Source organism: Canis aureus, unplaced genomic scaffold, assembly GCF_053574225.1.
Source record: "Canis aureus isolate CA01 unplaced genomic scaffold, VMU_Caureus_v.1.0 ptg000216l_RagTag, whole genome shotgun sequence".
Classification (NCBI taxonomy): domain Eukaryota; kingdom Metazoa; phylum Chordata; class Mammalia; order Carnivora; family Canidae; genus Canis; species Canis aureus.
Window position 1 is genome coordinate 120,255 of NW_027554486.1, and position 22,293 is coordinate 142,547.

Here is a 22,293-nt window from a genome sequence, read left to right on the forward strand (position 1 = left end):
ATGTTTGTAGCAGCAATGTCCACAATACCCGCACTGTGGAAGGAGCCTCGGTGTCCATAGAAAGATGAATGGATAAAGAAGATGTGGTTTATGTACACAATGGAATATTACTCAGCCATTAGAAATGACAAATACCCACCATTGGCTTCGACGTGGATGGAACTGGAGAGTATTATGGCTGAGTGAAATAAGTCAATTGGAGAAGGACAAACATTATATGATCTCATTCATTTGGGGACGATAAAAAATAGTGAAAGGGAATAAAGGAGAAAGGAGAAAAAATGAGTGGGAAATATCAGAAAGGGAGACAGAACATGAAAGACTCCTAACTCTGGGAAATGAACTAGGGGTGGTGGAAGCAGAGGAGGGTGGGGGGTGGGGGTGATGGGCACTGAGGTGGGCACTTGACGGGATGAGCACCGGGTGTTATTCTATATGTTGGCAAATTGAACACCAATAAAAGATAAATTTATTAAAAAAAATTTTAGAGTTGTTGGTTCCAGCTCTGTAAAAAATGCTAATGCGGGCAGCCCAGGTGGCTCAGCGGTTTAGCGCCACCTTCAGCCCAGGGCCGGATCCTGGAGATTCGCGATCCAGTCCCACGTTGGGCTCCCTGCATGGAGCCTGCTTCTCCCTCAGCCTGTGTCTCTGCCTCTCTCTCTCCCTCTCTGTGTATCTGTCATGAATAAATAAATAAAACCTTTAAAACCTTTTAAAAATTGGTATTTTGATAGAGATTGCACTGAATGTGTAGGTTGCTCTGGGTAGCAATAGACGACTTTTGGGGTAGCATTAACAATATTTGTTCTTCCAATGCATGAGAATGGAATGTTTTTCCTTTTCTTTATGTCTTCCTCAATTTCTTTCATAAGCATTCCATAGTATCCGGAGTACAGATCCTTTACCTCTTTGGTTTATTCCAAGGTGTCTCATGGTTTGGGGGACAATTGTAAGTGGGATCCATTCCTTCATTTCTTTCATCCGTTCATGTTTAGTGTATAGAAATGCAACTGACTTCTGTGCATTGATTTTATATTCTGCGATTTTGCTGAATTCCTACATCAGTTCAAGCAATTTTGGGATGGAATCTTTTGGGTTTTCTATATAAAGTATCATGTTGTCTACAAATAGTGAAAGTTTGACTTCTTTGCCAATTTGGATGCTTTTTATTTGTCTGATTTCTGAGGCTAGGACTTCTAGCACTATGTTGAACAGCAGTGAGAGTGGACATCCCTGTCTTATTCCTGACCCTGGAAGAAAATCTCTGTTTTTCCCTGTTAAGGATGATATTCACTGTGGATTTCTTGTATGGCTTTTAGGATACTGAGGTAAGTTCCTTCTGTCTTTATACTGCAGTGAGTTTCAATCAAGAAAGAATGCTGTATTTTGTCTTTTATTAATGTTGTGTATCACGTTGATTTGCAACTGTTGAACCACCCTTGCATCTCAGGAATAAATTCCTTTTGGTCATGGTAAATAATCCTTTTAATGAACTTTTGGATCCAATTTGCTACTATCTTGGTGACAATTTTTGCATCCATATTCATCAGGGATCTTTGATCTGTACTTCTTTTGGGTGGGGTCTTTATTTGGTGTTGGGATTGATGCTGGCCTCATAGAATGAGTTTGGAAGTTATTCTTCCATTTCTAGTTTTTGGAACAGTTTCAGAATAGGTACTAATTATTTAAATGTTTGGTGGAATTCCCCTGGGAAGCCGTCTGGCCCTGGACTCTTGTTTGTTAGGAGATCTTTGAGATCTGATTCAATTTCTTTGCTGGTTATGGCTCTGTTCAGATTTTCTGTTTCTTCCTGTTTCCGTTTTAGTAGTTTATATATTTCTAGGAATGCATCCAAATTGCCTAATTTGTTGGGATATAATTGCTCACAATATTCTCTTATAATTGTATGTCTTCAGTGTTGCTTGTGATCTCTTTTTCATTCATGATTTTATTTCTTTGAGTCCTTTCTCTTTTCTCTTTTTGATAAGTCTGGCTAGGTATTTATCGATTTTATTAATTCTTTCAAAGAATCAGCTATTAATTTCATTGATCTTTTCTGTTTTTTTCCCCCATATCATTGCTTTATGGTCCACTCTATTATTTTTCTTCTCCTGCTAGATTTAGGCTTTATCTGTTGTTCTTTTATCAGCTCCTTTAGATTTCAGGTTATGTTGTGTCTTTGCAACTTGTTTCTTGAGAAAGGCCTGTGTTGCTATATACTTTCCTCTTAGGACCACCTTTGCTGCATCCTCATAGTTTAGGGGACATGTCTAGAAAAATGTCGCTACAGGAATACCAGGGAAATTGCTCTCTTCTAGAATTTTTATACTTTCAGATCTCACAATTAGGTCTTTGATACATTTTGAGTATATTTTGTGTATGGTGTAAGAAAATGGCCTACTTTCATTGTTTTTGCAAGTAGCTATCCAGTTTCCCAACAGCACTTGTTGAAGAGACTTTTTCCCATTATTTTTTCCTGCTTTGTCAGAGAGTAAATGATCATATAATTATAGATTTTTTAGTGTTGTTTTATTAATCTGTGTGTCCATTTTGTACTAACAGTATACTTTCTGAATTACTACAGCTTTGTAATAGAACTGGAAGTCTGGAATGTGTTACCTCCTGTTTTGTTTTTCCAAGATTGCTTCGGCTGCTTGGGGTATTCTGTGGTTCCATATAAATTTTAGGATTGTTTTAGCTCTGTGAAGAATGCCGGTGATATTTTGATAGGAATTGCATCCAAAGTGTAGATTTCTTTGGTTGGCATAGACCTTTTAACAGTATCTGGCCTTTTTTTTTTTAATTTTTTTTTAATTTTTATTTATTTGTGATAGTCACAGAGAGAGAGAGAGAATGAGGCAGAGACATAGGCAGAGGGAGAAGCAGGCTCCATGCACCGGGAGCCCGACGTGGGATTCGATCCAGGTCTCCAGGATTGCGCCCTGAGCCAAAGGCAGGCGCCAAACCGCTGCACCACCCAGGGATCCCAGTATTTGGCCTTCTAATCCATAAGCATGGAATGTCTTTCCAATTGTGTCATCTTCAACTCTTTAATCATTGTTTTATAGTTTTCAGAGTATAGGTCTTTTACCTCTTTGGTTAAGCTTATTCCTAGGTATTTTAATATTTCTGGTTCAATTGTAAATGGGATTATTTTATTAATTTGTCCTTCTGCTGTTTCATTATTAGTGTATAGAAATGATACAGATTTCTGTGTGTTGTTTTTGTATCCTGTGACTTTACAAATTTATTTCTCAGCTATAGAATGTTTTTGAAGGAGTGTTTAAGGTTTTCTGTGTGTACTATTATGTCAACTGCAAATAGTGAAAGTTTTACTTCATCCTTGCAATTCCGGATGCACTTTATTTCTCTTTGATGTCTGATTGCTGTGGCTAAGATTGAGAGATAGGGAGGGAGACAGGGCCAGACCAGGAGGGACAGAGAGTGAGACCGGGAGGGAGAGACAGAGACCCGGACGGAAGGACAGGGAGGGAGACACAGAGCCAGAGAGAGGCTTCGTGCCTCCATGAGCAGGAGTCCCTTGGGACTGAGCGGGGGGCTCAAGGCCTCAAACCCAGCGCCTGACCAGACTACCCGGCAGAGGCATAGGCATTCTCCACTCCGCTCTGAACTCCGCGAAGGGCGGGCCTCTGTGCGGGGGGCGGGCCCAGGGACGGGAGCGGGGGTGAGGCCACAGGGTTCCAGGAGCTTGCCCCTGCGCCTGACCCCGAGCGTGACCTGAAGGGGGCCGCGGCTGGCCGCAGGAGGAGCTGTGCGCAGATGCGACCCTGCGGTGGCAGGAGGTAGCTCGGCCGCGCCCCCAGTCCAGGCCCGCGGTTCCCCGCGGTTCCCCGCGCTCCGGGCTCGCGGCAGCGGCTCTGCAGGCCTCGGCCCCCTGCGCGCAGGTCAGCGTGGGCCCCGGGAGGCGTGACGGGCCCCGGGGTGGCTGTGCGAGGGGCATCTGACCCTCGCGTGTGGCGCAGCAGGTGCCTGGCAGGGACCGGGAGGGGGACAGCGGGCCTTGGGGCTGCATGGAGGTGGCCCCGTGGCGAGCCGGACCCACACCCTTTGGGCCGCCAGGGTGCCGGGCAGAGGGCTGCGGGGGAGGAGTGGTGGGACCTGTTGGCGGAGGGGTCGGCGGTGGGGCCTCCTACAGGTCAGGCCAGGTCTCCTTTGGGCGGCTCAGGGAGGGTGCGGGGCCCCTCCCCCGGGCTCAGGGAGGTACCGCAGAACCCATGTGCGTGCGCTCAGAGGGGTTAGGGTGCAGGCACTTTGCAATGTCAGGGCACGGCCTTGGGACGGTGGCTTGAGGGCCTGGGCTGCTGGGCCCCAGGAGCCTCCCCAAGCCCTTGGCTCTTACTCCGCCTGCCTCCCCCTCCCAGCTCTCAGGTCCCTCCCCAAGCACCCCAGCCTGGCCAGGAGCCCGCCCCTCCCGCTTGGTCCCTGTCAGGTGAGTATGGCTACCTCTGAAATTTTTGCATTTTGAAAACGTTCTCCTTTCTCCACAGCCTCCCCAAAATTTGGTGTTTCCTGTCTTTTTAATGTTCTCACCGGTGTGAGGTGGCATCTCATTGTGGTTTTGACCTTTATTACTCTGATGGCCAGTGACCCAGAGCATTGTCTTGCCTGCTTGTTGGCCATGTACATATAGGTCTTCTTCTGTGACTTTTCTGTTCGTGACTTTTCCCGTTTTCTGGATGGGATGGTTGGTCTCTTTGCTGTGGAGTTGCAGAGGTTCTTCAGAGATCTTGGATGCTGGCCCTTTATCTGACGGGGTCATTTGCACATACCTTCTTCTCCCATTCTGTGGGCCGCCTTTGAATTCTGTTGAGTGTTTCTTTTGCTGTGCGGAAAGTGCTCATCTTGATGAAGTACCAGCGATCCATTTTCGCTCTTGTTTCTCTGGACTTCGTGGCTGATGTAATTTGCAAGAAGTTGCTGTGGCCCAGTTCAAGAAGGGTGTTGTTTCCCGTGTTCTCCCGGGGGGTTTTGATGGAATCTTGTCTCACATTTAGATGCTTCATCCATTTTGAGTTTATCCTTGTGTTTGGTGTGAGAGGAATGGTCCAGGTTCATTCCTCTGCATGTGGCTGTCCAGTGTTCCCAGCAGCCTTGATCGAAGAGACTGTCTTTTTTTTCCCATCTTTCCTGCCTGGCCAAATATTAGTTGCCCGTAGAGTTGAGGGTCCACATCTGGATGCTCTCCTCTGTTCCATTGATCCATGTGTCCGTTTCTGTGACAGTACCACACTGTCCTGATGCTCACAGCTTTGAGGCGCGCCCTGAAATCTGGCATTGTGCTGCCCCACCCCCACCCCCTGCATTGGATTTCTTGGCTACTATTCCTGTGGCCGTTCGGGGTCTTTTCTGATTCCACACAAGTCTTCAGATGATTTTTTCCAGCTCTCTGAAGATAGTCCATGGTATTTCTGAGAGGGATTACACTATTTCTGTAAATTGCCCTGAGTCACGTTGACATTTTCCCCAATATTAATTCTTCCAAACCAGGAGCATGGAACCTTTTTCCATCGCTTTGTGTCTTCCTCAGTTTCTTTCAGACATGTTCTGCAGTGTTTTGGGTAGCAATCCTTTACCCCTTTGGTTAGGTTTATTCCTAGGTAGCTCATGGTTTTTTTGGGTGCTGCGGTTGTATAAATGGGGTTGACCCCTTCCTCGATGTCCCTTTCCTCGGTCTCATTCTTCGCTTACAGAAAGGCCACTGGTTTCTGGGTCCCGAGTTTGTATCCCGCCACACTGCCGAACTTGCTGTAGGAGTTCCAGCCGTCTTGGGTTTTCTAGGTACGGTATCATGTCATCGGTGAAGAGGGAGAGTTTGACTTCTTCTTTGCCAATTTGAATGCCTTTTATTTCTTTTCATTGCCTGATTGCTGAGGCCACGACGTCTCGTACTATGTTGAGAATAGCAGCAGTGAGAGTGGACATCCCCGCCTCGTGCCTGGTCATCGGGGAAAGGCTCCCAGTGTTTCCCCATTGGGAATGAGAATTTGCCACGGGCTTTTCGTAGATGGCTTTGAAGATGCTGAGGGACGTTCCCTCTATCCCGGTACTCTGAAGCGTTTGGATCAGGAATGGATGCTGTGTTTTGTCAAATGCTTCTTCCTCTGCGTCTCTTGAGAGGATCATCTGGTTATTGTTTTCTCTCTTGCAGATCTGAAGAAGCACCTTGAGTGCTTTCTGAGTGCTGAAGAAGCCTTGCACCCTGGGGATAAAGCCCACCGGGTCATCGTGAGTAACTTGTTAATAATGTCCTGTTGGATCCCGTTGGCTCATAGCTTGTGGAGGTGTGCATCCGTGTTCATCAGGGACATCGGTCCAGAATTCTCCCTTTGGGTGGGGGGGGGGTCTTGGGTTTTGGAGTTAAGGTGACACTGGCCTCCAAGAACGAGTTTGGAAGTATTCCATTTCTTTCTATCTTTCGGAGCAGCTTTGGTAGCACAGGTATGATTTCTTCTTGAAGCGTTTGATAGAATTCCCCTAGGAAGCCATCTGGCCCCGGACTTTTGTGTCTCGGGAGGTTTGTGTGTTTCTTTATAGGTGTGTTTCTTATTTCCTATTGGGGTTCATTTTGCCAACATAGAGCATAATCCCCCAGGGCTCATCCCATCAAGTGCCCCCCTCCGTGCCCGTCGCCCAGTCACCCGCACCCCCCACCCTCCTCCCTTTCTTCCACCCCTTGTTCGTTTCCCAGGGTTAGGAGTCTCTCCTGTTCGGTCTACCTTTCTGCTATCTGCCACTCATTTTTTTCTCCTTTCCCCTCTCTCCCCTTTCACTATTTTTTTCATCCTCCCCAGAAGAATGAGACCATATGATGTTTGTCCTTCGCGATTGTCTTCTTTCCCTCAGCCTTAATACCCTCCGGTTCCATCCAGGTCAAAGCAAATGGTAGGTGTTCGTCGTTTCTAACGGCTGAGTAATCTTCCATTGTGTGCAGAGACCACTCACCCTCCTTATCCATTCATCTTTCGATGGACACCGAGGCTCCTTCCGCAGAGTGACTATCATGGATGTTGCCGCTTGAAACCTCGGGGTGCAGGTGTCCCAGCATTTACCTGCATCTGTATCATTGGGGTACTCTCCACCAGTGCACCCCCATGCTGTATCACAGTGCAGATCTGTTGTTACCTCTCTGAGGCACCTGCACACGGTTTTCCAGGCGTGGCTGCACCAGGTCACATTCCCACCAGCAGTGCAAGAGGGTTCCCCTTTCGCCACATCATCACTGACATTCGCTGCTTCCTGTCTTGTTAACATTCACCGTGGTCACTGGTGTGTCAGGTGGGATCTCGTTGTGCTTATGACCTGTATTTCCCTGACGGCCAGTGATGCGGTGCATTGTCTCATGTGCTTGTCTGCCACGCCTACGTCTTCCTCTGTGACATTTCCGTTCACGTCTCTTGCCCGTCTACCAGATTGGATCCTTGGTCTCTTTGCTGTGGAGTTGCAGAAGTTCTTCAGAGATCTTGGATACTGGCCCTTTACCTGACAGGGTCATTTGCACATATCTTCTCCCATTCTATGCGTTGGCTTTAAGTTTTTTGAGTGTTTCTTTTGCTGTGCGGAAGCTGCTCATCTTGGTGAAGTCCCAGCGATCAATTTTTGCTCTTGTTTCTCTGGCCTTTGTGGCTGATGTAATTTGCACGAAGTTGCTGTGGACCAGATCAAGAATGGTGTTGTTGCCTGTGTTGTCCCCTAGGATTTTGATGGAATCTTGTCTTGCATTTAGATCCTTCATCCATTTTGAGTTTATCCTTGTGTATGGTGTGAGAGGAATGGTCCAGTTTCATTCTTCTGCGTGTGGCTGTCCAGTGTTCCCAGCAGCATTTACTGAAGAGACTGTCTTTTTTGTTCCCCCTGCAAGGTCTTTGCTGCCTGGCCGAATATTAGTTACCCATAGAGTTGAGGGTCCACCTCTGGATGCTCTCTTCTGTTCCATTGATCGGTGTGCCTGTCTTTGTGCCAGTATCACACTGTCTTGCCAGTCACAGCTTCGTGGCACAACATGAAATCCAGCATTGTGCTGCCCCCGCAGTGGTTTTCTTGGCTACTCTTCCTGTGGCCGTTCGGGGTCTTTTCGGATTCCACACAAGTCTTCAGATGACTTGCTCCAGCTCTCTGAAGAGAGTCCATGGTATTTCTGACAGGGATTGCATTAGTTGTGTCAATTGCCCTGGGTCACATTGACATTTTCCCGAATATTAATTCTTCCAATCCAGCATCATGGAACCTTTTCCATCTCTTTGTTTCTTCCTCAGTTTCCTTCAGACTTGTTCTGCAGTGTTTCGGGTAGAGACCCTTTACACCTTTGGTTAGGGTTCTTCCTAGGTAGCTCATGCTTTTTTGGGGGTGCTGCAGTTGTATAATTGGGGTTGACCCTTTCCTCGATGTCCCTTTCCTCCGTCTCCTTGTTCGCATGTAGAAAGGCCACTAGTTTCTGGGCCCCACGTTTGTATCCTGCCGCACTGCCGAACTTGCTGTAGGGAGTTTGAGCAATCATGTGGTGGAGTCTTTTGGGTTTTCTAGGTACAATATAATGTCATCGGCGAAGAGGGAGTTGTTGACTTCTTCTTTGCCAGTTTGAATGCCTTTTGTTTCGTTTTGTTGCCTGACTGCTGAGGCCATGACGTCTCGTACTGTGCTGAGAATAGCAGTGGTGAGAGTGACATCCCAGTCTCGTGCCTGTTCTTCAGGGCAAGGCTCCCGGTGTTTCCCCATTGCGAATGATAATTTGCCACGGGCTTTTCGGAGATGGCTTGGAAGATGCTGAGAGACGTTTCCTGTATCCCTGTACTCTGATGCGTTTGGATCGGGCATGGATTCCGTATTTTGTCAAATGCTTCCTCTGCGTCTCTTGAGAGGATCATCTGGTTCTTGTTTTCTCTCTTGCAGATCTGATGAAGCCCATCGAGTGTTCTCCGAGTGCTGAAGCAGCCTTGCACCCTGGCGATTAACCCCACTGGGTCGTGGTGAGTAACTTCTTAATAATGTCCCGTTGCATCCTGTTGGGTCGTATCTTGTGGAGAAGGTGTGCATCTGCGTTCATCAGGGACATCGGTCCAGGATTCTTCTTTTTGGTGGGTTCTTGGGTTCTGGAGTTAAGGTGACCCTGGCCTCCAAGAACGGGGTTGGAAGTGTTCCATCTCTTTCTATCTTTCGGAGCAGCTTTAGTAGCATAGGTATGCTTTCATCTTGAAGCATTGGATAGAATTCCCCTGGGAAGCCTACTGGCCCTGGACTTTTGTGTCTCGGGAAGTTTGTGAGTTTATCGGTTTATTTATTATTGGAGTTCGTTTTACCAACATAGAGAGTAACCCCCCAGTGCTAATCCCATCAAGTTCCCCCCTCGGTGCCCGTCGCCCAGTCACCGCCACCCCCCGCCCTCCTCTCTTTCTTCCACCCCTTGTTCGTTTCCCAGGGTTAGGAGTCTCTCCTGTTCTGCCCTCTCTGCCATCTCCCACTCATTTTTTTCTCCTTTCGCCTCTATTCCCTTTCACTATTTTTGTCATACTCCCCAAAAGAATGACACCATATAATGTTTGTCCTTCACCTATTGCCTTCTTCCCTCAGCCGTAACACCCTCTGGTTCCATCCACGTCGAAGCAAATGGTGGGTGTTTGTCATTCCTAACGGCTGAGTAATCTTGCATTTTGTACAGAGACCACACACCCTCCATATCCATTCATCTTTGATGGACACCGAGGCCCCTTCGCAGTGTGGCTATCATGGGCATTGCGGCTCTGAACCTCAGGGTGCGGGTGTCCCAGCGTTTCATTGCATCTGCGTCTTTGAGGTAAATCCCCAGCAGTGCAATTGTTGGGTCGTACGGAGGTCTATTTTTAACTCTGAGGATTCTCCATACAGTTTTCCAGAGTGGCTGCACCAGTTCACATTCCCACCAACAGTGTAAGAGGGTTCCCTTTTCTCTGCATCCTCTCCAACATTTGTAGTTTCCTGCCTTGTTAATTTTGCCCATTCTCACTGGTGTGAGGTGATATCTCATTGTGGTTTTGATTTGTGTTTCCCTGATGGCAAGTGATGTAGAGCATTTTCTCATGTGGGTGTTGGCCATGTCTATGTCTTCCTCTGTGAGAATTCTGTTCTTTTGCCCATTTCATGATTGGATTGTTTGTTTCTTTGGTGTTGAGATTAATAAGTTCTTTATAGATCTTGGAAACTAGCCCTTTATCTGATATGTCACTTGCAAAATCACATTGATAGTTTTATGAGTGTTGAACCAGCCTTGTGTCCTGGGAATAAATCCTACTCAGTCACGGTGAATAATTTTCTTATGTACTGTTGAATCCTATTGGCTAGTATCTTGTTGAGAATTTTTGCATCCATGTTCATCAGGGATATTAGTCTATAATTCTCCTTTTTGGTGGGCTCTTTGTCTGGTTTTGGAATTAAGGTGATGCTGGCCTCAAGAACAAATTTGGAAGTACTCCATCTCTTTCTATCTTTCCAAACAGCTTTAGTAGGATAGGTATGGTTTCTTCTTTAAACGTTTGATAGAATTCCCCTGGGAAGCCATCATGCCCTGGACTTTTGTGTCTTGGGAGGTTTTTGATGACTGCTTCAATTTCCTCCCTGGTTATTGGCCTGTTTAGGTTTTCTATTTCTTCCTGATACAGTTTTGGTAATTTGTGGCTTTCCAGAAATGCGTCCATTTCTTCTAGATTGCCTAATTTATTGGCGTATAGCTGTTGATAATATGTTTTTAAAATCGTTTGTATTTCCTTGGTGTTGGTAGTGATCTCTCCTTTCTCATTCATGATTTTATTAATTTGAGTCTTCTCTCTCTTCTTTTTAATAAGGCTGGCTAATGGTTTATGTATCTTATTAATTCTTTCAAAGAACCAACTCCTGGTTTTGTTGATCTCTTCGACAGTTCTTCTAATCTCGATTTCATTGAGTTCTGCTCGAATCTTTCTTAACTCTCTTCTTCTGCTGGGTATAGGATCTATTTGCTGTTTTTTCTCTAGCTCCTTTATGTGTAAGGTTAGCGTTTGTATTTGAGATCTTTCTAGTTTTTGAATGGATGCTTGTATTGCAATGCATTAACCCCTTAGGACTACTTTTGCTGCATCCCAAAGATTTTGAAAGGTTACATCTTCATTCTCATTAGTTTCCATGAATCTTTTTAATTCTTCCTTAATTTCCTGGTTGACCCTTTCATCTTTATTCAGGATGGTCCTTAACCTCCACGTGTTTGAGGTCCTTCCAAACTTCTTGTTGTGATTTAGTTCTAATATCAAGGCATTATGGTCTGAGAATATGCAGGGGACGATCCCAATCTTTTGGTATTGGTTCAGACCCGCTTTGTGACCCAGTATGTGGTCTATTCTGGAGAAAGTTCCATGTGCACTTGAGAAGGATGTGTGTTCAGTTGAGTTTGGATGTAAAGTTCTGTAGATATCTGTGAAATCCATCTGGTCCAATGTATCATTTAAAGCTCTTGTTTCTTTGGAGACGTTGTGTTTAGAAGACCTATCGAGAGTAGAAAGAGCTACATTGAAGTCACCAAGTATAAGTGTATTATTATCTAAGTATGTCTTAACTTTGGTTATTAATTGGTTGATATATTTGGCAGCTCCCACATTCTGGGCATATATATTGAGGATTGTGACGTCCTCTTGTTGGATAGATCCTTTAAGTATAATATAGTGTCCCTCTTCATCTCTCACTACAGTCTTCGGGGTAAAGTTTAGTTTATCTGATATAAAGATGGCTACCCCTGCTTTCTTTCGAGGACCATTTGAATGGTATATGGTTCCCCAACCTTTTATTTTCAGGCTGTAGGTGTCCTTCTGTCTGAAATGAGTCTCTTATAGACAGCAAATTGATGGGTCCTGCTTTTTTATCCGGTCTGAAACCCTGCACCTTTTGATGGGGTCATTAAGCCCATTCACATTCAGAGTTACTATTGAAAGCTAGGAGTTTAGTGTCATCATGATATCTATTCAGTCCTTGTTTTTGTGGACTGTTCCACTGAACTTCTTCTTAAAGGGGAATTTTAAGAGTCCCCCTTAAAATTTCTTGCAGAGCTGGTTTGGAGGTCACATATTCTGTCAGTTCCTGCATGTCTTGGAAGCTCTTTATCTCTCCTTCCAAGTTGAATGAGAGCCTTGCTGGATAAAGTATTCTTGGTTGCATGTTTTTCTCATTTAGGACCCTGAATATATCCTGCCACCCTTTGTGTCCTGCCAGGTCTCTGTGGAGAGGTCTGCTGTCACCCTAATACTCCTCCCCATAAAATCAGGGATTTCTTATCTCCTGATGCTTTAAGGATCTTCTCTTTATCTTTGGAATTTGCAAGCTTCACCATTAAATGTCGAGGAGTTGAACATTTTTTATTGATTTTAGGGGGTGCGGATCACTCTATCTCCTGGATCTGAATGCCTGTTTCCCTTCCCAGATTAAGAAAGCTTTCAGCTAGGATTTGTTCAAATATATATTCTGGCCCTCTGTCCTTTTCGGCGCCCTCGGGAACCCCAATTAAATGTAGGTTTTTCTTCCTCAGGCTGTCATTTATTTCCCGTAATCTATCCTCATGGTCTTTTAATTGTTTGTCTCCTTCTTCCTCAGTTTCCCTCTTTGCCATCATCTTGTCTTCTATGTCACCCACTCGTTCTTCCACCTTGTGAACCCTCGTTGTGAGGACTTGTAGTTTGGATTGCATCTCATTCAATTGATTTTTAATTTCTGCCTGATTAGATCTAAATTCTGCAGTCACGAAGTCTCTTGAGTCCTTCATGCTTTTTTCTAGAGCCACCAGTAGCTGTATAATAGTGCTTCTGAATTGGCTTTCTGAGATTGAATCGTAATCCATATTTGTACCTTTGTGGGAGAGAGGACTGTTTCTGATTCTTTCTTTTGAGGTGAGGTTTTCCTTCTAGTCATTTTGCTCAGTGCAGAGTGGCCAAAAACAAGTTGTATTGGGAAAAGGAGAAAAAGAGAGGATAGAAAGAAGGAAAGAAATGAGAAAAAGAAAAAAGGAAGGAAAAAAAGAGAAGAAAGAAAGAAAGGAAAATAAAGGATGGGGAAAGCAAACAGAAATCAAAAAGCAAAAAAAAAAAAAAAACACACGGGGGAGTATCTTCTGATTCTGTATACTTTAAGTCCCTTGGCTTCCCCTGGAACTTGTGTGTCTAGCTAGTCTTCTGGGGGAGGGGCCTGTTGTGCTGATTTTCAGTTAGCACTTGGGGGATCTGCTCTCCCCCTTCCTGGTTCAGGGCTCAGTGGGGGTTGTTTACCCCGTGAGGCCCCAGGAGGAACAACCACAGTGGCAGTGGCTGGCTCTGGAGCCCTGGATTCAGCTTCCGCAGTAACTCGGGAGCTCTCGGACTGCAGGGGCCTGGATGCTCCGGGGGCGGGGCCGCTGATCTCCTCAGCTCGGGGCAGAAGCATCCTTGCTGTCCTGGGCCCTCCTGGCCTCTGCCTGTCCTGGGGGGAGGTTGGATCCTAGGCTGTGTCCCCAGAGCCCTGTGCTCCCGGGCCTGTGCTGTTGGATTCGCGCTCCGGCCGCGAAGACCCTCTCTGCGGAACCGCCACCTGAGACCCACAGAGCTGCTCCCGGGCCACACGGCCCCCTCCACGTGGAGCCTCTACCTCTGCTAGAGCCGCCTCTGAGCTGCTCTCGGGTCCCTGCAGCCCCCTCTCTCCGGAGCCTCTGCTGGAGCCCCTCCGAGCTGCTCTGGGTTCCCGCCATGCACACGCTGCAGCCCTTAGGGAGCTGGGTGCACTTTCCTGGGGGCGCAGGTGTCTGTTAGTGTCCCAGGGAGCCTGAGGGCATCCCCGCCTTCCTGGGGTCCTGCTCTAACTCCCTGCGAGCATCTTTCTGCTTGGGAAGATTGGTTAAGCTCCTGCTTCTCCAGGACGGGGCTTTCCTCTTCTGGGGGCACTAGCCTTTGCCGGACTTCTCGTGAGGCCCCTCCCCCTTGGATGCCTTTTGTTTCTCTATTTCATTTCCCCCCATCATCCTACCTTGATAGAAGCGTGAACTCTTCTCACTGTAGCATTCCAGCTGTTCTCTCTTTAAATCTCAGGCCGGATTCATAAATTTTCAGGATGATTTGAAGGTTATCTAGGTAATTTGGAGGGGACAGGTGACTTGGGGACCTTACTCTTCCACCATCTTCCCCATCCTTATTTTCGATCTAAAAAGAAAGACAGTATGTATGAAGCCATAATGACACACGAGGTAGACACAATGTCAATGAGACTAATAAATTTTTCATCCAAGGAAATCTACCAAGAATTTGTCTAGAAAGCAATTCCAAATATAGTCAAATGAAACCATACTTTCTGGGGTGGGTGGGTGTGCTCAGTTGGTTAAGTGTCTGAGTCTTGATTTCTGTGCAGGTCATGATCTCAGGATGATGAGATTGAGCCTCACTTCAGGCTCCATACTCAATAGGGAGTCTGCTTGAGATTCTCTCTCTCTCTCCTTTTACCCCTCCTCTCACTCATGTGCATGTGCACACATTCTCTCTCTCTCTCTCTCTCCCCCTCGCAAAAAAAAATATAAACTTAAAAAAAAAACATGTTTTTTAAGCAAGTACTATGTGCACAGCTATACAGGAGCTTAGGTGAATATGATACAAGGCAAAACTAAATATCTTCCCCAATGAGTATATTTCAGAGCAAAGCTAAAATGTAGAGGAGAGTTGTTCAAGTGACATTGTGATAAATTCATGTAATTCAATGTCTGTCCCATAGTCCTTCAGAGTTTATAAATAAAACAACTTTCTTCTTCTTCTTCTTCTTCTTCTTCTTCTTCTTCTTCTTCTTCTTCCTCTTCCTCTTCCTCTTCCTCTTCCTCTTCCTCTTCCTCTTCTTCGGAAATAAAACTTTTAAAGCATCTCAAGAATAGTATTGGTTCTCAGGGGCAAAGTGTTTAAGACCTGAAAACATACATAGAGCATCTCTGATTCTATAGGAAAACTTCTCTAAAACGTTAAATACATTTGTGCGACTAGACCACCAAGACCAAATTCTTGAGTCTCAATTTCATAGAAATGACCACTGAACTTGAGAGAAAGAAAGCAGGTGGAGTTTATTGGAGATACCTTACATATAGGGGACTGGATAGAAAGAAAAATGTTGGGATGCCTGCATGGCTCAGGTCATGATCCCAGGGTCCTGGGATGGAGCCAACTTGAGCTCCACACTCAGTGGGAGGAGTCTGATTCTTCCTCTACCCTTCACACTCCCCCTGCTCGTGCTCTCTCTCTCAAATAAGTAAATAAAATCTAGAAAGAAAGAAAGAAAAAGAGAAAGAAAGGAAAGAAAAAGAGAGAAGAAAGGAAGGAGGGAAGGAAGGAAGGAAGGAAGGAAGGAAGGAAGGAAAAGAAAAGAAAAAAAAGAAAAGAAAAGAGCAATGCCCTCCTCTGAAGGGGTGGTGTGCCAGACATAAAAGCAGTTTTCCAAAGGATAAGAGGCTGGGCTTGCGTAGGCATCCTTCAGTCCCATGATCATTATTTTGTAGTCATTACTGTTTAGCAGACATAAGACAATCACAGGATTCCTTTCTTTCTGGTCAAAATTCTTCTAGGGCTCCTGGAAATTAGAAATACAGCAGGGTTTAAATTGTTACTTCTAATTTTGCCAGACAACCATCCCTCCCTGTCAGCTGTTATCTCTGGTTTGTTCTCTTTCCCATAAAAGGTATTTGTCTCTGAGCATATGGAAACTCTTGACCCTTGCCTGAGACCAGACGCTTTACAGGAGTTAAGTCGCTCTTGTTTTCCCTATACGGTCTCATTTGTACCAAATGGTTACTTACCCATAGAAGAAAAGTAAGGGAGAGAGAATTCTAGTGTTATAAATTTTATATTATCCTCCAGCAATGACCACTCTTTATTGGCAAGAAGTTATTTCAAGCTTTACCAAAGAGATGGATAACTACATAGAATGCTTATATTTTTGCCTGTGTTTATATTTTGTATACTAGGAGATTTTAAGAAAACATTCTCTTGTGATGAGGGAGGTCCGGCATAAGTAAATAAATGAACCTTGCTTGTGTTTCCATCTCAGACACTGAAGAACTTGGAGCAATTCCAAGGTGTGCTGACTCGGGATCTAAAGTGTCCTTACCTTCACAGGAGAGACCACGTACCCAGACTAGCCCCCTTTCAGGATAGTTGGGAGATCTGTTATGAATTCCCTTTAGAAACTCAGGAATATATAATATATAATACCTAATTATATAGATAATATATAATATATAATACCTAAATAATTATTATTAAGATAATGCCTGTCCTGGGGGGACAAGAGTGCCAAGAATACAAAATGGGGAGAAAAATCATCTCTTCAAACACTGGTTTCAGGAAAACTGGATATTCACATGCAAAAGAATGAAATGAGAACCTTATATGTCACCATACCAAACAACAACAACAACTCATAAATGTAAAACCGAAAATTATAAATCTTTAGCAGAAAGCCAGGGGGAAAAATTTTCATGACATTGATCGCGGCAATAATTTTTTGGATAAAATACTAAAGGCACAAACAGCAAAAACAAAAATAGATAAATGAGAGTACAGGAGATGTAGTTATTTCTACACATTAAAGGAAACCATCAACAGAGTAAAAAGGCAGCCTATGGAATAGGAAAAATATTTGTTAGCCATTTATATAATAAGGGGTTAATATTCAAAATATATAAAGAAACCTGACAAATCAATATCAAAAACCAAATAACCTGATTTTTAAAATAAGCAAAGAGGGGATCCCTAGGTGGCACAGCGGTTTGGCGCCTGCCTTTGGCCCGGGGTGCGATCCTGGAGACCTGGGATCGAATCCCACATCAGGCTCCCTGCATGGAGTCTGCTTCTCCCTCTGCCTGTGTCTCTGCCTCTCTGTCTCTCTCTGTGTGACTATCATGAATAAATACATAAAATCTTAAAAAAAAGAACAAACATAGGAAGAAAATTATAAAAATAAAAATAAATAAATAAAATAGGCAAAGAATGTAATAGATGTATTTCCAAGGAATATATACAACTGGTGAACAGATACATGACATAAGAACATGCTTAATATTACTAACCGTCAGGGAAATGCAAATAAAAAACACAATGAGATATCAACTCATGCAGTGAATTATCACCCAACACACTGGCCATTATCAAACACAGATACACATTTTGTACATAGAGAAAAAAATTGTTTAAAGATTTTATTCATTTATTTATAGAGACACAGAGAGAGAGAGAGAGAGAGGCAGAGACACAGGCAGAGGGAAGAGAAACAGGCTCCATGCAGGGACCTCAATGTGGGACTCGATCCTGGGTCTCCAGGATCACACCCTGGGCCGAAGGCGGTGCTAAACCACTGAGCCACCTGGGATGCCCAAAATTTTTTAAAGTATTAGTAAGAATGTGGAGAAATTGGAACACTTGTGCACTCTAAGTGGGAATGTAAAGTGGTGTAGCTGCCATGGAAAACAGCAGAGAGCTTCTCCCTCCCCAAAATTTCTTTTTAATTAGAATTATCTTATGATCCAGCAATCCCACTTGTGAATATTTATCCAAAATAATTGGAAGCAGAATCTAGAAATGATACGTGCACTCATATGTATTGCAGCATTATTCACAACAGCCAAGAAGTAGAAATCATTCAGTGACCATTAGAGAATAATGGATAAGGAAGTGTGGTACAGACAGGCAGTGGAATATTAGTCAGCCTTGAAGAAGAAGGGAATCCCGTCATGCTGCATGTGAATGAACTGTGAGGACATTATGACAAATAAAATAAACTGGTAACAGAAAGAAAAATACTCCATGATTCTACTTATTTGAGATATATAAAATGGTCAAACATCACAGCACAAAGTTAGAATGGTGGTTGCCAGGCAAAGAGAATGAAAGGTGGAAATGCACCTTTTGTTCCATCGGAATAGTTTCAGTCACGAGATGAAAACATCCTTGAGACCGGCTGTTCAACCAGCATATTTAAACATTTAAGAGGGTAGATTTCATGTTTATTTCTACTAAAATTAAAAAAAAAGGCTTACCCAGAGTTCTTTTTCACATTTCAGCTTTCTCAACATTAAGAAATAACTGCACATTGAAAGATCCAAAATAAGAGAATATAAAAGGATATTCAAAATATAAGAGATATCCAAACTAACGTAAGCCATCCTTGGTGGAAAAGTAAAGCTTAATCCTGAGTCTCTAACACATATTAGAGCTTTTGCCTCTCATAATATTTACTTGAGATTCTCAAATACGTATTAGGTTAACGTACTTTCCTTCTCATTTTCTAGGAAGGTCTTGCCTTCCTCTTCAATCCCCCTCTTCAGCTTGAGCAACTTAGCTCTTACCATTTTATGAGATTTGTGCTCTAAGTAAGGTTTCCTTTGAGTAAGAAAAAAATCCCTATTTAAAAAAATGATTGAAAGTCAGTAGATTCTAGTACTTTCTCTTACAGGTGAGGCATACAAAGTCTAGACAGGCTTGCAACTCATTCAAAGTCTCGTAACCAGGGCGAAAAGGTTGGTCTGCAACTCAGAATCTCCATTCTCGCCAATATTCACTATGCCTCTGATTTTACTTCTATACATCAAAGATGGACACAATAACTGGAAAATCATTATTTTATGCCTAACATGTACAGCAGATTATGACCGGTAGTAAGAATGAAAGGGAAGACCTGTGTCCTTTCTCAAGGAGCTCCCATCAACATGATCTAATGGAGTTTGTTTAATGTTTTAAATGAGGGTATGATATGCATAATTTCTTAAAAAGCAAAATGAAATGTTTATAGTATATTTTCTGAAGTGGTCTAAGAATACAGTACACTGTGATGTATACAGTGTGTGTATATATGCAATTTAAGTTTCAGTAATAGAGAAAGAATGTGCAGGATCTAGGAGGCAGCATTTACTCAACTCTGCATTGATCACTGGAATACTGCTTTTTAAATCGAGAGACCACACCTTGATTCCAAATTATCACGACGTAGTTCGTATAGAGCATCCAACGTGGCTGGAGAAATAACTACTTTGTGAGCACTGACGAAAGGGATTAGAAAAGAGTAAGGAAATAGAGCAAGCAACAAGTTTAAGTATCTGAAATTCTATCCTGACAGAGAAATAAACCTTATCATGATTGGCCCTTGAAGAATATGGACTATTTCGATGCATAGGATAGATAAGCAGAATTTTGTCTTCACGTGAGGAAGATTTTCATAATCACTGGAATTATCCAACACTGAAACGGGCACCTGAGGTATTGATTACCCAGGAAATGAAGATATTGGATCTGGATCAGCATTCGGAACAGATACTGTCAAGCAGGGTTTCTTAGACTAATATGCATGTGCATATTAAATGCACCTGGGGGTCTTGTTTAAATGAAGATACTGGAAGTGTATGTAAGGGTACGAGTGTGATCCTACAGTCCTAGGAAGCATCTAGGTGATGCCCATGCTCACGGTTTGAGGAGCAAGCTTGTAGAACAATTAAGCACATTTAATTTGTACCTTGAAATAAGTGATTTAAATTTTTTTCGAGGCCTTAGGCTTTATTAGACTTTATTACCGAACACGTCATAAAAGCAGCTGCTCTTTGATTATGAGTTATCTCCTTCATCCTGACAAAAAAGGAAAATAAACCTCTTGAAGGGTCAGCCAGGGAAAGTGAATTGCCTTTTCTAAAGAGCAGGAAATCCCACATGCACTTTCAGCTGCAGCGTCCTCGTGGTTCCTTCGTTCCCTGTTAGCTGTCTGTTGTCTTCCTTAACGTTGTTGGAAGTGAAACCTTTGGCTGAGATACTTGCCTTAGAGGCTGACTTGTCAGATGGATTTCTGCAAATTGCATGTGGTAGCGGAAATGCTCATTTTTGACACCCAAAATCTTCACATAGGATTTTTACAGCCCACCTATGATAAAGACCAATTAAAAGTTTGGCCACTTGGCCATGGAGCAGCTGACTCATTTATCTCTTCTAAGTGAGACCGTCTGAGCACAGCATCTTCCTTTAAACATGAAAAATTTTGAACACTATCTCGTTTGACCATAATTAAATCTTTCAGTCCCTCAAGGAAGTGTTTGGTTTTTCTCTCCATGGTTGATTTTGGTTATTTTACCTTCACATAAGAAACATTAAAGAATACAAGAGTAAACACTTCAAAACTAGTTTTCAAAATCTGTCACAGACTAGACATAACAACCAATTATCCTTCCTTTCCCCATTCTAAGGCTTCAAATAATAGTGGGGAAAACAGTTATTATTTTATACTACAATTTTCGACTATGAGTACTAGTATCCAAGGCAAGAATTCCAGTTTTCTTCAAAGAAAAGAGCCTGCACCATCATTTCCAGAAAGCTCAAAGGAGAATTAAAAAAAACATCTATGAAATGTTCTGACATTTCTGACAGAAGTTTCCACAATGTCTACTAATTAATAGGAAAAATATAAAACACATTAATTAGTTTCCTCACAATTATATACAAATCATGACAAATTGGCGTAAGGAACGAAGTTTCAAGCTTTGTGTTCAGGCTAATGGAAACCATTCTCTTGTTTTGGGGATGATAAAAAGAATTCTTGACTTGAGAGAATTTAGGTGACATTTAATCTCGATTCACCCGGCTGGTGGAAAATGAAACCATATTTCCTCTGGGTTCAGATGTCAATCAATGAAAATACAATCCTCATAAATAAATAGGGTTGCATTATCTCACTTATTTCTTTGCCTGCTTCAGAAAGGAGCCTGTCACAAAACCATTGTAGGAGATCAATTATGGAGGAGGCCTGTGAATCAGAAGTATAAAATGGTCTCTCACAAACAGATTCTGAATCAAAAAGAATTTAAGCATTTATGGCTGGGAAAGTATTTCTCACAGAAACAAGGGGGGAAATGTAGATGTTTTGAAAAATAAATAGGACAACATTTCCTCATCAATTATGTAGCTATATATTAATCTATAACTTAAAATGTCTACTTATACATTATATATGTGTATTTATACGCAAACATGTCCATGCACACGTACGTGTACCTACATAGAAACACACATATGTGTGGGTGTTTATCTGCATATGTATACAGGTACACATATTTGCTTGTGTATACATATCACCCCGTGAGTGCATACATATTCACGTCTATATACGTGTGTGCATATATGGGTATATATGATGATAGCAGGAATTTTAATTTGAAAATTTTAACTAAAAAATTTGAAACGCAGAAGGTGGAAATCAGGCAAACCAGATGCCACCAGAATTAGTCAGGAGTAGCGCAACTCATGTTTTTAAATTATTTGTGCCGGGATCAAAGACAGCAATGACACACCTAAACATCCCTTTTGTTTTAAAGAGTCTCCACTTTCCAAAAATAAAAGAACACTATATGGAAATGTTTCAGATTTGGCTTGACTCATAACAGGTGCACCCTAATGAGGATGGCATCCACTGCGCCTTGGACCGAGTCTATGCTTCTACTGTGTAAGGCCAGGAACAAAGAGAGGTGGTCACTGAAAGGGCTTGCCTGGGACTATCCCCAATCCTCCATGCTTACAGCAAATCTTCCCCTTGCCAGGCCTTTGAGGACGGCTACATGGTACTTGGTTTGGCATCACTGCAAACATGAGTTGGAGATCGATACTGAAGATCCTCAGAAATATGAATTTTAGAAATTTCTATAGGATCGAATGAGCTGATTCTGATTTCAAGGGATTTTTTTTTCTGCTACTCTTTATTCTCCTCTTAGAAAACACAGATTGTCATAAAGGGCTCTAATGAGATCAGAGTACATGGTTTGTTGGCTGTATAAGCTTTTGCAGTTTTTGTGCTGTCAAGTCCATCTAGTTTTTTCTTTTCTGAGGCTTAGGTCTCTTTTTGGAATACCCTCTTTGCCTCAAGACTACATTCATATATATTATATATATTATTTTCTAACGATGTTTTAATTTGGGGTAATTGATTAATGCCTTATGTGTTAACATTTCTGTAAAAAGAAGATAGTTTATTCCAAGTAATTTTAAAAGAATTATAATTTTATTCCATTTAATTCTTACTTATTACTCCCAATCCCAGGGTTTAAGGTCCTTTATGTGTCATTTCTCATTTTTAATTCTTCTGATCTTCTATATGTTTGGATTTAGTATTTATATTCTCATCATGTTTTTAAGAGCTGTATATTTTGGGATCTCTAGCTTTGAGTAGTGAAGTTTTGTTTCTTTTCCTGTCCAGGGTCCATTTCATCTCTCTCTAGTAAAAGCATCATCAGCACACTGATTTTCTTCTACACATCTATCT

General features: G+C 42.9%; 1 long non-coding RNA gene across 6 annotated transcripts in view; it reads right to left on the reverse strand.

The window, feature by feature from the left end:
- LOC144309859 (uncharacterized) overlaps positions 1-22,293 on the reverse strand; it is a 42,069-nt gene that overhangs the window by 12,599 nt on the left and 7,177 nt on the right. For all 6 annotated transcript variants that reach the window (XR_013375751.1, XR_013375752.1, XR_013375747.1 and 3 more), the window contains exon 2: positions 14,002-14,174. This is a non-coding gene — a long non-coding RNA (uncharacterized LOC144309859). The remainder of the gene's footprint in view (positions 1-14,001; positions 14,175-22,293) is intronic.